This window comes from Haliotis cracherodii, unplaced genomic scaffold (genome assembly GCF_022045235.1).
Source record: "Haliotis cracherodii isolate W230 unplaced genomic scaffold, xgHalCrac1.p SCAF_1, whole genome shotgun sequence".
NCBI lineage: Eukaryota > Metazoa > Mollusca > Gastropoda > Lepetellida > Haliotidae > Haliotis > Haliotis cracherodii.
Window position 1 is genome coordinate 87,539,578 of NW_027266264.1, and position 16,477 is coordinate 87,556,054.

At 39.5% G+C, this 16,477-nt stretch overlaps 1 pseudogene; it reads left to right on the forward strand.

Annotated features, from left to right (window-relative positions):
* The window catches only part of LOC139458261 (uncharacterized), a 66,367-nt pseudogene extending 64,080 nt beyond the window's left edge, over nucleotides 1-2,287 (forward strand).
* Nucleotides 2,288-16,477: the final 14,190 nt, after the last annotated feature.

A 16,477-nucleotide genomic window follows, 5' to 3' on the forward strand; every position in this document is an offset into this window, starting at 1 on the left:
CTGTGGTTGTTCTTACAGTGACATATATATGTTGTCTGCCTCATAGCTATCATTAGTCTGATGAAGGAGTAGGAATGGTTGTGTTCCTCATGATAAAGAAGATGACATCAATAAAATTCTTTATGTGCATCGCTTCTAAATGTCATTCGGGCGGTCGGGTAGCCTATAGGTTAAAGAGTTCGCCGTGATATTATTGGAATATTGCTAAAGCGGCGTAAAACCATACTCACTGACTGACTCAATCTACACGTCACTGAAAGTCCTCACATGAACACCAGTTGAATGAGCTGATGTACTGATTGTGTGCTGACATCTCCGCCTGCATGCAGGGTAGTGCTGATATGACCCACGTCAATCAGGAACTTCACCCAGTCTGTATATCATGCAGGAGAACTTAAGCTGACGCATGTTCGCCAACTCCACCTGTTCTCCAACAACATCTACTCCAGGGTGAAGACAAACCTCATCTACTCTCGGGTGTGGACAAACGTGCGGATTTCTATAGATAAGTGTTAGGAATGCGTGACTTTTTGCTTTAGCGCGTGCAAACTTCAAGTTCTTACAGATATTGTAGGCATATGTTCCAATGGCACTCGAGATTTTGTTAGTATATCTATGTCCTTATGCATATGTACAGCGAGACTAACACTGTATCGTACCTAGATGAAGACTAACGTTGCATCACACAGTGACGAAGACTAACACTGCATCGTACATAGATGAAGACTCACACTGCATCACACAGTGACGAAGACTAACACTGCATCGTACATAGATGAAGAATCACACTGCATCACACAGTGACGAAGACTAACACTGTATCGTACATAGATGAAGACTAACGCTGCATCACACAGTGACGAAGACTAACACTGCATCGTACATAGATGAAGACTCACACTGCATCACACAGTGACGAAGACTAACACTGGCTGTACAAATGAATACCAACTGTAATTATGGTGTTCAGCTCCATCCAGATATTACACAGATATTTTTACTTTTATTTGCAGATGATATTGCTCTCTTTTCATCAACAATCAAAGGACTGCAGTGTCAAATTAATGAACTTGAAAGTTACTGCAATAAATGGAAGCTAACAGTAAACATGAGTAAAACAAAAGTTTTGGTATTTAAGAATGGAGGTCATTCAGCAAGTAAAGAATATAGGTCCTTTAAAGGACAAAAAATAGAAACTACAAGATTTTATAAATATCTTCGTGTTTACTTCAGTAGAAACTTGTCATGGCATAAACATTTGTATCAAGCTGCTTTACAAGCTAGAAAGGCCTTTGTAAGTATCCATAAGAGTTTGAAAGTTTTAGAAACCATTTCCCATCAATCTTTTTTTTAAATATTTGATATAAAGATACTCCCCAATTTGTTATATGGGGCAGAAGTCTGGGGTTTACAGCACTTTGATGCCATGGAAAAGATTCATTTATATGTTTGCAAAAAGTATTTAGGTGTTAAAATAAACACTTCCAGCTTGGTGGTGTATGGAGAATGTGGAAGATTCCCTCTCTATGTATATTCAAATATAAAAGTTATTAAATACTGGCTGAGACTTATTGACATGCCCTCATATAGATTGCCAAAAAAGTTTGATAATATGATGATAGTTTATGATAATAATGGGAAAAGAAACTGGGTTACAGGTGTTAGAGAATTACTTTTCAGTTGTGGCTTTGTTGATATTTGGCAAAACCAAAATGTGTATTCCAAGTCAATGTTTATACTTTCATTAGCCCAGAGATTAAAGGATATTCAATGTAATTATGTAATATGATAATTACAAAACTTCCCATCATCACCTACGTACGCATGTGTGACCCAGAGATTAAAGGATATTTATTTGCAATCTTGGACTGCATCATTGACTCTAACAAACAAGTGCTTTTATTACAAAATGTTAAAATCAAAAATAATTATGGAAGATTATTTATCAAAAGTTAATGTTAAAAAAATTCGAACGGCTCTTTCACGTCTTAGATGTTCTTCTCACGACCTTTTAATAGAAACAGGGACGCTATGTAAACATTCCTCGTGAAGAAAGAATCTGTAATCTATGTAGTTTAAACTCAGTAGAAGATGAATTTATTTCTTACTTGTATGTCCGGTGTATTTACACCTTAGAGAAAAATACCTGCAAGCTTATTATTACAGGTACCCTAATATTATTAAATTTGTTACACTGCTGTCAAACACAAAAAGAAGTATCTTACAAAATGTTTCCATGTACATATATTATGCCTCTTTATACCGACAGAACCTTATGAAAGAATAATCTTAGCTGCTTGGTATTAGGAAACTATTGTGTATATACATTAAGTACATATTAATAGATATTTGCCATCTGTATAAACTACAAACAAAAGAGTTAGAAATGGTATTAAACTATTAGGCTGTCATATGATATTGTGGGACGTGATATTACAAATGGTTTAGTATAGTTATATGTTTACGAAATGATATGATGTGACATGACATGATGTGATATGATATGATAAGTGTTGTGGTGTGATATGATACATGAGGGGATATGATGCAATATGTTATGTGTATTATAGAAATTGTGTAAATACTGTTTTTTAGTGTACATATTATATGGCTTGTGGTCTTCCAGTGTTGAATAAATATTGATTGATTGATATGATATAAATTGGCATGGAATGACGTGGCATTATATGGTATGATATGATAAGATATGATGGGACAAGCTATGAAATTGCTAATGTGTTGTTTGATATGACATGTTGAAATGTGATATAATATAGGTGTGATATATGGTACGATGGTATGTATGGCATGTTATGATATGATAATGGTATATGAAATAATACTATATAGTATGATCTTACAATAATGATAAAATATGATATGATGTTATAGAATATGTTGTATGATATAACAAGTTGTGACATGGTAAAATAGAAATTATGAAATTACAGGGAATGGTATTGTACTGTATGTGTGAAATTATGTGACTGTGTTGAGATGCGATGTGGAATGACGTGAGGTGATTTGGTGAGATATGTACATAAATTGTATAAAATTGTATATTCTTCAAATTGTACTATAGGCCTGTGGCCTCTTCAGTACGTGGAAATAAAGATTGAGACTAACACTGCATCGTACATAGATGAAGACGAAAATGCATCGTTGAGTGACGAACACTAACATTTATCCTTACAGTGACGAACACTAACACTGGTCCGTATAGTGACAAACACTAACACTGGTCCGTATAGTGACGAACACTAACACTGGTCCGTATAATGACGAAAACTAACACTTGTCCGTATAGTGACGAACACTAACATTTATCCTTACAGTGACGAACACTAACACTGGTCCGTATAGTGACGAACACTAACACTGGTCCGTATAGTGACGAACACTAACATCGGTCCGTATAGTGACGAACACTAACATTTATCCTTACAGTGACGAACACTAACACTGGTCCGTATAGTGACGAACACTAACACTGGTCCGTATAGTGACGAACACTAACACTGGTCCGTATAATGACGAACACTAACACTGGTCCGTATAGTGACGAACACTAACATTTATCCTTACAGTAACGAACACTAACATCGGTCCGTATAGTGACGAACACTCACATTTATCCTTACAGTGACGAACACTAACACTGGTCCGTATAGTGACGAACACTAACATCGGTCCGTATAGTGACGAACACTAACACTGGTCCGTATAGTGACGAACACTAACATCGGTCCGTATAGTGACGAACACTAACACTGGTCCGTATAGTGACGAACACTAACATCGGTCCGTATAGTGACGAACACTAACACTGGTCCGTATAGTGACGAACACTAACATCGGTCCGTATAGTGACGAACACTAACACTGGTCCGTATAGTGACGAACACTAACATCGGTCCGTATAGTGACGAACACTAACATCGGTCCGTATAGTGACGAACACTAACATCGGTCCGTATATAGAAGACTGTCGCAGCTTCGTACAGAGGCGAAGAGTAATACTGTCCTGGGCTGAAATGAAGCTTTAAGGCGAACACGGCTTCGTAGAGAGGCGAATATTTTGACAAAAAAGCAAATTAATTACCATTTAAACCTCGCATTATACATGCTACGAATAGTTACACTATTATAATTACAAGTTAATGTAGATGTAGATGTTAAGTAGATGTTAATGCCATTTTCCCTTTTTGATATTGCTTATCTATAAGACTTAATCCTCATTGGGTGATCTTGGCGGTATGAACCTTGGTCCAGTGACGAGTACGACATCAACCCAACCATCAACTAGGGAGAAGAGGACGTCTCGGTCTGAGGACAGGTTGGCTACCCAAGTTGCTGCGGGTCACCACCACCCCTGCCAGCTGACCTAGCCTTGTGTATGCATTGTTACGAGGTGTTTTCAAATTAACAGCGGAGAGGTTAACCCAGAAATAGGTTCGCAAGGAACTAAATTTTGAAATTAGTAAATGATTACCTGCGATCAATGAATGATTAAGATAATAGGTCAAAGTGTCAGCAGTAAGAAGTAGCAACCCTATAATACGTCACTCAATCATGAGTATGCAGATCTTGAAGAAGTGTTGGACGGTGGCAGGAATTCGTTGTTTTCAGAAAGGTATAGAAGCCGCACTTGACAAAATAGATACGATGCATGTCAGGTCGTTAAACTCCACGAATCGCACCCGTGTAAAACAAACAACGTAATTGACAACTTTTACCTGGACAATGTGTTTGGGGAGGGAACTATCATGTGTTAGGAATAACGATTGTATTTAGCGAGGCTTGACGAGATAAATACATAATGTTCATTCCCAATACAGGATATTACCCTGCCCCAAAATACAAGCGTGATAACCTCTTTATCATTATGGTGTCATTCTTCAGTTCTGTGCTCTTCTCATCTCTCACAAACATTACTTAATCATTGCAAATTTCCTTGAATGTGCGCATTAATATAGATCACGTCAGAAGTCGGGTGACGTGTCCGTCGGACAGTGACAACAGTCAATAAAGTTCCAAATGGAAGCTGTTTCTTACTGATCGTTAGGGCTGGGACGAGTCCAAATTTACTACCGGGGTGCCCATCCCTCTATTACCCGACCCTACTCGGGTACTCGTAGACTATCATTTAGTCCATTAAATCTTATATTACACAAGATCCTTCTTGACTCTAAAAAAAAATCCCTCTGCTGATTTCAGTGTGGAATAGCGCTAGCTTGAGCTGGCTAGACTTGCTTTTGTATGCATTTCTAGATTATGTTTTTATCATAAAATAAATATATTCCACGGTCATGGTGCAGGACTAGGGTACTTGCTGTAGGTCTCAAGAGCTAGGTATACGTACAAACTCTCCGATTGGGAAAATTTGACCGTAGCTCTGGTAAAATATGCATCACACGACCTGGTGTATACACTGAAGTTGACTGAAGTTTTATTTTTATTCAAACATATAAAAGTCAGAAGGAATGGGCGGAGTAGTCAGGAAGAATCCCGAACATTAGTGACGTGTAGTTTAAACATAGAGTTTTAGATACTTTTTGTCATTAAACAATATATCACGTGACTAACCATGGGTTCGGGTAGTCCTGTGGGTACCCGGGTCCTACTCAGTACCCATCCGACCCGAGTACCCGAGTACCCGAGTTACCCGTCCAAGCCTTACTGAGCGGCGTAACTACATAGAGGCAAAACATTAATTGCCTACACAAATTTCTTCGACTTACATTTCGCGGCAATCCATCGGTCTGTCCGATAGAGTAACTGCCTTTCATCAAAGGGAAGCTACTCTAACCACAGTCTTAGGAGACGTCACTTTTGTGTTAGAGTTTCCCTGTCTTGTCTAACGTTACGAAGTGCAGTCAGCACGCATGTTCACACATCGACAAAACGAACAAGGTAACAATTCGGACAGCTTCCGCCCAAATCAAACTGTAGAAAAGGTTCCAAGCCGTAGAGGTCTATAAGTTCAGATATGGAAACTGATTCCGCTAGGCTTGTATTCTCGCTAAATTGTTTCGCAATTTATATCTCCAAAGTTGGCAAAACTTGTAAAATCCTTTAGCTACGCCACAGTTAGACACTGATTTTCAGTCTTTTGGACTAGTCTTTTGATAATGATTTCTCCAGATTCACGATGGTTAATTCTGACTCTATCGCCGAATGACAAGGGCGACGCCATGTTGTTCGTAAACACTGACAGTATTCCCTTGTTGACCTTTGATATTTGCATCTCCATCCGCATATGACCCCAACGGATATAGATTTTATCCGTTGGCTTTATCCTGCCGAAAAATCTACCCTTTGGATAATACATATCTATATACATCAATAACAACCCTGAAATTGTGTTTTTTACTAATAGAAAAACACAGTTAACACTGTCCAGGAGGAAGGGCACAGCATTGAAGCTACAACTGTTGGACCTCTAGCTGGGGTCAATAACATTGTCTGAGGCCGATACACAACGATTAGGGTGATTATGTTGTTGACAGAGGAAAAACATCTAGACACAGGCAAGCGCGTTGTCCATTGGTAATGAATGCGTAGACGGCTACACTGAGGTATAAAATCTTACCAAAGTCAAGCATTATCTGGCCAGAAATAAGGCGTGGCGCGGGGGTTCGGCAGAGTAATTGGGTTTTCCTTTCTATCTTCTTTGAAGACGAGCTAGTTGTCATCTTCGGTTTAGACTCTCTGATATGTTTTAGGAGTTATCTAATTGAGCGTAATTGCATCTAAAAAAATCTTTGAACTACTTCAGCCAAATGGAAGACGAGGATGGCATAATTGTGTGTATGAGTTACCCCCCTCTTCCGGATCGATATCCCCCTCAGTGAGACCACGGACGCACAGGCAACGCAAGCCGTAACATCAGCCAGTCGCCGAGTTAAAGTAACTGCATTTAAAAACTACATGCATATCTATAATATGACACTTTTACAGCGCTAAGCTGTCTGTCGTATCTCGTTAATGTAAATTCAAAGCATGTGTATGGATTTTAAAGGACATCATGTCTAGAGATTTTGATGGACACGAAACGCGTGTTGCTGTCTGCTATTCTGCTTACATCGCAGAAACGGAAAGAAAAACATTAGCTGGTTGGTCCGTCCAAGTAGAAGTAGGCTTCACCCAATTGAGTGAATACCACATATTCGGATATTACCATTGCCATGTTAACGTATCCATAGGGACATGGCGAACCAGTTATTGCCATGTTAACGTGTTCCTAGTGAGATGGCGAACCAGTTATTGCCATGTTAACGTGTTCCTAGTGACATGGCAAACCAGTTATTGCCATGTTAGCGTGTCCCTGGTGACATGGCGAACGAGGTATTGCCATGTTAACATGTCCCTGGTGACATGGCGAACCAGTTATTGCCATGTTAGCGTGTCCCTGGTGACATGACGAACCAGTTATTGCTATGTTAACGTGTTCCTAGTGACATGACGAACCAGTTATTGCCATGTTTACGTGTCCCCAGTGACATGACGAACCAGTTATTGCCATGTTAACGTGTTCCTAGTGACATGGCGAACCAGTTATTGCCATGTTAACGTGTTCCTAGTGACATAACGAACTAGTTATTGCCATTTTAGCATGTCCCCAGTGACATGACGAACCAGTTATTGGCATGTTAACGTGTCCGTAGTGACATGGCAAACCAGTTATTGCCATGTTAACGTGTTCCTAGTGACATGGCGAACCAGTTATTGCCATGTTAGCGTGTCCCTGGTGACATGGCGAACGAGGTATTGCCATGTTAACGTGTCCCTAGTGACATGGCGAACCAGTTATTGCCATGTTAGCGTGTCCCTGGTGACATGACGAACCAGTTATTGCCATGTTAACGTGTTCCTAGTGACATAACGAACCAGTTATTGCCATGTTAACGTGTCCCCAGTGACATGACGACCCAGTTATTGCCATGTTAACGTGTTCCTAGTGACATGGCGAACCAGTTATTGCCATGTTAACGTGTTCCTAGTGACATAACGAACTAGTTATTGCCATTTTAGCATGTCCCCAGTGACATGACGAACCAGTTATTGGCATGTTAACGTGTCCGTAGTGACATGGCAAACCAGTTATTGCCATGTTAACGTGTTCCTAGTGACATGGCGAACCAGTTATTGCTATGTTAACGTGTTTCTAGTGACCTGACGAACCAGTTATTGCCATGTTAGTGTGTCCCTGGTGACATGGCGAACCAGTTATTGCCATGTTAGCGTGTCCCCAGTGACATGACGAATCAGTTATTGCCATGTTTACGTGTTCCTAGTGAGTGAGTGAGTGAGTGAGTGAGTGAGTATGGTTTTATGCCGCTTTTAGCAATATTCCAGCAACATCACGGCGGGGGACACCAAAAATGGGCTTCACACATGGTACCCATGTCGGGAATCGAACCTTGGTCTTCTGCGTGACGAGCGGACGCTTTAACCACTAGGCTACCCGACCGCCCCATGGTCCTAGTGAGATGGTGAACCAGTTATTGCCATGTTAGCGTGTCCCTGGTGACATGACGAACCAGTTATTGCCATGTTAACGTGTTCCTAGTGACATGGCGAACCAGTTATTGCCATGTTAACGTGTCCCTAGTGACATGGCGAACCAGTTATTGCCATGTTAACGTGTTCCTAGTGACATGACGAACCAGTTATTGCCATGTTAACGTGTCCCTAGTGACATGGCGAACCGGTTATTGCCATGTTAACGTGTCCCCAGTGACATGGCGAACCGGTTATTGCCATGTTAACGTGTCCCCAGTGACATGGCGAACCAGTTATTGCCATGTTAACGTGTCCCTAGTGACATGGCGAACCGGTTATTGCCATGTTAACGTGTCCCCAGTGACATGACGAACCAGGTATTGCCATGTTAACATGTCCCTAGTGACATGGCGAACCGGTTATAGCCATGTTAACGTGTTCCTGGAAACACACGACGATCCGGTCGCCATTTCAAGAAGATAACCACGATCTACATCGCCTTCTTAGCGCAAAGATGTGTGACAATGCGGATGACAGTGAAGGGGAGATAACCGTGTTCAGTTACTTTACACAACCAGCGCAAACTTTGTCCTTAAGCGTGTACCTCAGTGTTCTCTGTGCTGGAATGTGTCTTCTAAAACGATTAACATTATGCCCTTCAGTGAATTACAGCTAAATGTATGTATATATATTTACACATAAAAGTAGCAGGTTGGATGTTATATTTTTGGCAATCAAATATATCTCAACTGATTTGTGTTCTCCTCTCATGAAATCCCCACATGTGCCTGCAATATTTTAGACAGACAGTTTATTACCAATGTGACACATAATCATGACGATGATGAAGGGTGTTCCAGAATTACTGCCTGGGGCTCCACGCGCAGCTGGGGAGGAGCCAAGCCTCCTCCTCCTCTGATGAAGATGGTGGATAAGAAGCAGCCAAAGTCACAGCAGGACTCTGATTTCTAGTTTCACAGATTACAACATCAGGAACGAAACGGAGAAAGTTAAATCTCATGTATATAATTAAACAGACTGGTATATTTGCATCGTACATAATCAATGAATCTGAGCCATCCTTCAGTGATGTCGTACTGATCTTAAGACATACTTCCTATCGCAGACAGTCCAAGAATACACCTGCCAATAGAACCACGGGTCTGGATGGCGTCATCGTAGAATTACCCCACTCTGGATCTGTGCGGCCGTAGCCTTGTCTGGGCCTGCTGTATACTTACCTTCACTCCAAACGGGTGCTGCAGGGAGGGATGTACCCATCCACCCATCCTGAACACCGTCGAAATTGTATTTTTATGTTGGAATTTCGTTATGCTTATAAAATGACAGATAATAAATGTTCCAAAGTTTTTTTTATATTAGTCATTCCTTGATTGACGTGTGAAGCTAAAAAGGTGGGTCATAATTCAATACCCGCCTCCATGTTTGATGCCGGAGACGCTTCGGCACGTCGAGAAGCTTGCGAACACTCACTCTTGGAATATTTAAAGCACATTCCTCGCCTTTGCCGGTTGTCGGTATGATTTGTTAACTTGGGAGTCAGAATTTGTCCATTTTATTTATTTGTCCTTTGTGTTGACCATAGGTCATTTCTGACTCCCGCGAGACTTCGACTGTTCGCTAGGAGACGTTCATGACCACGTCAATACATCATCTGAATTGTTGTCAGTATTCATGTGAATATCCAAACTGTATTGTTGTCAGTATGCATGTGAATATCCAAACTGTATTGCTGCCAGTATTCATGTGCATATCCAAACTGTATTGTTGTCAGTATTCATGTGAATATCCAAACTGTATTGCTGCCAGTTTTCATGTGAATATCCAAACTGTATTGTTGTCAGTATGCATGTGAATATCCAAACTGTATTGCTGCCAGTATTCATGTGAATATCCAAACTGTATTGTTGTCAGTATTCATGTGAATATCTAAACTGTATTGCTGCCAGTATTCATGTGCATATCCAAACTGTATTGCTGTCAGTATTCATGTGAATATCTAAACTGTATTGCTGCCAGTATTCATGTGAATATCCCATCTGTATTGCTGTCAGTATGCATGTGAATATCTAAACTGTATTGCTGCCTGTATTCATGTGAATATCCAAACTGTATTGTTGTCAGTATGCATGTGAATATCTAAACTGTATTGCTGCCAGTATTCATGTGCATATCCAAACTGTATTGCTGTCATGTACATATATCAACTGCATTGTTGTAAATATGCATGGAAACATAATCATCTGTTTTGTCACTATGCGTGTAAACATTATCATCTGTATTGGTGTCATTATTTGTTTGTTTGCTGTTTAGTAAATAGATGTTTCTTATATAGTGGTAGAGTGTAATCATTAACTGAGATTGTTTATGTCTTTGCCCTTGATGGGGTTGAAGTACTGTGAAACCATTGTCCCCCTGAGAGGGTATTGTAAGACCATGTCAAAGTAGGCTATTCCTACAATGGATTTAATTGTAGCATATTTGTTATTTTAATTGATGGCTAAAATCGCATATAATAGCCAGCAGGAGAAAGGATGGTGTAAATCCTGCTGGGGAACCGTGCAGGTAGCAGAAGAATCGTAAGTCCCCACGGCCCCAAGCACGGTGGCCGAACTGTCAGCTGCTGGCAAACTGTAGCCATTTTTTTATATTATGTTGTTTACTGATAGTTTATTCTTTTACATGTTCTTAAACTAGTTTTACATCAAATCTGTGATAGTCTAGTTATTGTACTGTCCTACGGAGACAGGTTTTATGCATTCTAAATATATTTGTTGCCAATGTTTCAACATTCCAGCTATATAACGGCGGTCTGACAAAAATCGAGTCTGGACCAGACAATCCAGTGATTGACACAATAAGCATCGATCCACGCAATTAGGATACGATGACATGCATCGTCCAAGTAAGCGAGCCTGACCACCCGATCCCGTTATTTCCCTCTTACAGGGGTGATTTGCTAAAGACCGTTTCTGCCCCGGATCATCACGGGAGTATTGTTGTCATGAAAAATATAATTATCTCTATTGTTGTCACTATTGACGTACATATATATCATGTTGATATGACATCTGTATTGTTGACATGTTAATATGGTTTGGTTTGTTTGTATGTTGTTTAACGCCGCACTCAGCAATATTACAGCTATATGATGGCGGTCTGTAAATAATCGAGTCTGGACCAGACAATCAAGCGATTGACATCATGAGCAGATTGTTGATGTTAATATGACATCTGTATTGTTGATGTTAATATGACATCTGTATTGTTGGTGTTGATATATCATCTGAATTGTTGATGTTAACATGGCATATGCATTGTGATGTTAATATGACATCTCTATTGTTGATGTTAATATGACAGCTGTTTTGTTGATGTTAATATGACAGCTGTATTGTTGATGTTAATATGACATCTGTATTGTTGATGTTAATATGACAGCTGTATTTTTTATGTTAAGATGACAGCTGTATTGTTGATGGTAATATGACAGCTGTATTGTTGATGTTAATATGGCATCTGTATTGTTGATGTTAATATGACATCTGTATTGTTGATGTTAATATGACATCTGTATTGTTGATGTTAATATGACATCTGTATTGTTGATGTTAATATGACAGCTGTATTGTTGACATGTAGCGTCTGTCTCTGTATTATTTTAATTTAAATATGTCATCTTTATGGTTGTCATGTTAATATATTATCTTTATTGTTTTCATGTAAATGTAACACCTGAATTGTTGTCATGTAAATATATTATCAGTATTGTTCTGTTAATATATGATCTGTTTTGTTGTCATGTAAATATATTATCTATATTGTTTTTTATGTAAATATGCCATCTGTTTTGTCATGTAAAGTACCGTCTGTTTTGTTGTCTGTATTCATGTAAAAATATAACTATTATCATTATTAAATGTGACTAACTGTGATTTCACAACACAGAGTAATAACACAACCCAAACATAAATTAAGAATAAATTGATTTAATAAAGTTAAGAGTTTTACTGGTCATGATTTAACAACGTACGTACTCACGCCCATTCAACTAGCTTCCACTAACACCCTTCACATACTTCACATACTTCACACACACTCTGTTACTCTAACATACGCTTTCCAACCCTACTAACAAATACACTAATATTGTACTAATATTCTATCTCCTAAATCCCTACTAATACATCAATACATCATTGCATCGACATGAGAACATTAAGACATCACAACATCAATACCTTAATGAATCAATACATCGATACATCGATGCATGCATGTCAACAATCTGTTATATCACATCACATATTATGATGTACAGAATATGTACACAGTCATTTTCTCTATGCCTCCTTCCACGTCATCACACTGTACACTGTACATCGATTATGAGCCTCACACAGGTTTCATCCAGTCCAGATATAATCATATGCTCCTATGCTTGGCCATCTGTCGCCCTGGGGTCTGGCTTCATAAAATGAACGTCCCTGCCTCCTCAGGACTTGGAAAACACAACAAATCCAAAACCGCCCAACCAGGGTCAGAATTCTCATAGACTGCACAGAAACTTCTTGACCACGCATTCAGTCACCCAGCTCATACAACAAAAGACGGTCACTCCTGACCCAAGCAATCTTATATTACATCTTTAAAGCTCACAGCTTACATACAGTCCAACCACACTCTAATACATACAGTCAAACCAACTTAAAAAAAATTATACAATGTGAGTTTGACATGTAAGATAAGGGACCTTGTGGGCGAAAATTCACATTTTGATTCTTTATATTTTTTTTCAATACAGTATCTAAGGACCACAAAATAACAATTCATAACTGTCAGTTCATTTTCAGACTTATAACTATTTGTGTGATGAGTGTTGTTTAAGATGTAACATCTGATAAAGTGAAAGTAGACATGTATGCTGAAATGTTTGGAAACAATGATTTTGTTACATTCGGAACGAACGTGTGAAAAATATGTGGCCACGTGGCGATTTTTACGAAAGTAAGTTGACGTCAACAGTCTTTATTTATGACGCCACAGCACAATTGTCTCCTAGCATCGATTAAGTTTTCTCCTGGTGGGTCACAAATGTCAGTATGTATGACATCGTTTCCCAATCGCGTGGATCGATGCTTATGATGTTAATCACTGGATTGTCTGGTCCAGACTCGATTATTTACAGACCGCGGTCATACAGCTGGAATATTACTGAGTGCGGCGTTAAACAACAAACAACAACACAAATGTCAGTAGATATTATTAAGTATTTAGTATTAAGGACGACAATTGGGAGTAGATATAAATTATTCTAGTAATGTAACCTTAAACATTGTTGCTGTCTATGCCTATGATGATATATTAGTTGGGTGCACAACCCATCTGTCGCGTCCTGTGTTAAGTTGAATGTATATATCCAATATTATGGATATAAAGTGTATTAGTCGAGACTATTTTTTATACTAACATATACAGTTTACAATGTGGAAACCCAAGATTGTAATAATTATTTTAATATAAAATGTTATTCTGAAAATAATTGCAAAAAAACAAATACAAGCCATGGTTAAATTCACAAAAGTAACTAAATGGATCGCTCATGAATTCACGAACTGAGTGAACTGTAAATTGTTTTTGTCAGTGGCAAATGATTTGCAGCCATGTTCACATGCGAACTTACAGGGAACGTCAGACAATTGCAGTCAATGGATTATCCATTAAGTAGGTATGGCACGAATGTATGGAGCTAAATAAAAGTAGTTAGTGTTTTATGACATTATATGCATATTTCTCGGATTGTAAACAGGTTAATCAGCTTAGTTTTGGGTATCGATAACACCATCTTTTAATCGATAAAAAATGAATTAATGTTGCAATGTCACATTGGGTGCACTCGGCCTCTTTCGAAAACTGCATAATACATCGGATAGCAGTGGAGTCGTGGGTGGGTTGGGTAGCCTACTGGTTAAAGCGTTAGCTCGTCGCGCCGAATACCCGGGTTCGAATCCCGACATGGATACAATATGTGAAGCCCATTTCTAGTGTTTCCCGCATCGATATTGCTGAAATATTGCTAAACGCGGCGTAAAACCAAATCACTCACTCACTCAATGGAGTCGGGATATTGCCTAAATTGACTGGAAACCGCGTAAGGCGAGTTCCCGCTGCATATATAGTTTGAGAACATGTTATTCGGAAAGGAAAACACCTTTTTTGGAAGACAGAGATATCATGAACAGTTGTATGAGGCTCACACCTTTCGCCATGTTGAATTGTGCCATTTAATAGTCACGAGCACGAAACTAGTTCTAATATGGCTTCCGTTCAATGCTGGCCAAGGCCCTACCGGACGGAGTCGAGTCATGATAGGGTGCCATGGGAGTATCAGGACACGTAACAGCTCCATCCTATATGGGACGCAATTAGATTACTGTATACTACAACTGCGTAGAGAATCATTATGAAAGGTTCCGTGTTCCCATGTCAGCACAACATCAAATGATGTGGCATTAACCTGACAGCAAATCAATTTAACTATGTAATTAGTTTCCATTATTAGGCGGCCAAACGGTTCGCAATTGAACAATCTTGCATCTTAACATCATCAAAAAGTGGTTATCGACAACACCTGATTTAAGGATCGACTCAGGAGTAGCGAGTGTGCAAAACTATTTACACAGTAACCATTCGGGAGAAGATAATGTAACTGAAGCGCCATTTGGTAGAATAGTGTCTGGAAATGGTGAGAATTTAGGAAATTGAGACACTGTGTGTATAATTTGTCGAAACTCAAACAGGTAGTTTGGAGGTTATGAGGTTTCCTAAATGCCATCTGTCAGATGGGAGCGTGTGGTGTTTCTGGAAAACGATCTGTCTGAATGGAGCGTATGATCGCTCTCAAATAACATCTGTCAAAATGGAGTGTCTGATGTTTCCGAAATACCATACGCCAGAATGGAGTGTGTGATGTTTCCGGAAAAAAACATGTGTCAGAATGGAGTGTCTGATGTTTCCGAAATACCATCCGCCAGAATGGAGTGTCTGATGTTTCCGAAATACCATCTGCCAGAATGGAGTGTGTGATGTTTCCGGAAAGACATGTGCCAGAATGGAGTGTCTGATGTTTCCGAAATACCATCAGCCAGAATGAAGAGTGTGATCGTTCTGAAATATCATCTGTCAGAATGGAGTGTGTGATGTTTCCGAAATAACATCCGCAAGAATGGAGCGGTTGATCGTTCTGAAATACCATCTGCCAGAATGGAACCTGTGATCGTTCTGAAATACCATCCACCAGAATGGAGTATGCGATGTTTCCGAAAAAAAAACATCTGCTGAAAAGGGAGTATATGATGTTTCCGAAATACCATCCGCCAAAAAAGGAAACCTGTGATCGTTCTCAAATACCATCTGCTATAAGGGAGTGTGTGATGTTTCCGAATACCATCTGTCAGAACGGAGTGTATGATCGTTCTGAAATACCATCTGCCAGAATGGAGTCTGTGATGTTTCCGGAAAATGAAATCTGCCAGAATGGAATGTGCGATGTTCCCGAAATACCATTCCCCAAAATGTAGCGTGTGATCGTTCTGAAATACCATCCGTCAGAATGGAATGTGTGATCGTTCTGAAATACCATCTGTCAGAACGGAGTGTATGATCGTTCTGAAATACCATCTGTCAGAATGGAGTCTGTGTTGTTTCTGAAATATCTTCTCGTAGAATGTGTGTTGTTTCCTAATTACCATCTATCAGGAGGGGATTTGTGATGTTTCCAGAATGCTCATGTATACGAAAGTGCTGACAAACAGTGCAACACACATCGCCAGAACAACATTGTATTGTCAAGTATGCTGACAATACAATGTTGTTCTGGCGATGTGTGTTGCATTGTTTTGTCTGCATATTTGGCAACTACACCATTGTATTGTCAGCATACGTGACAAGT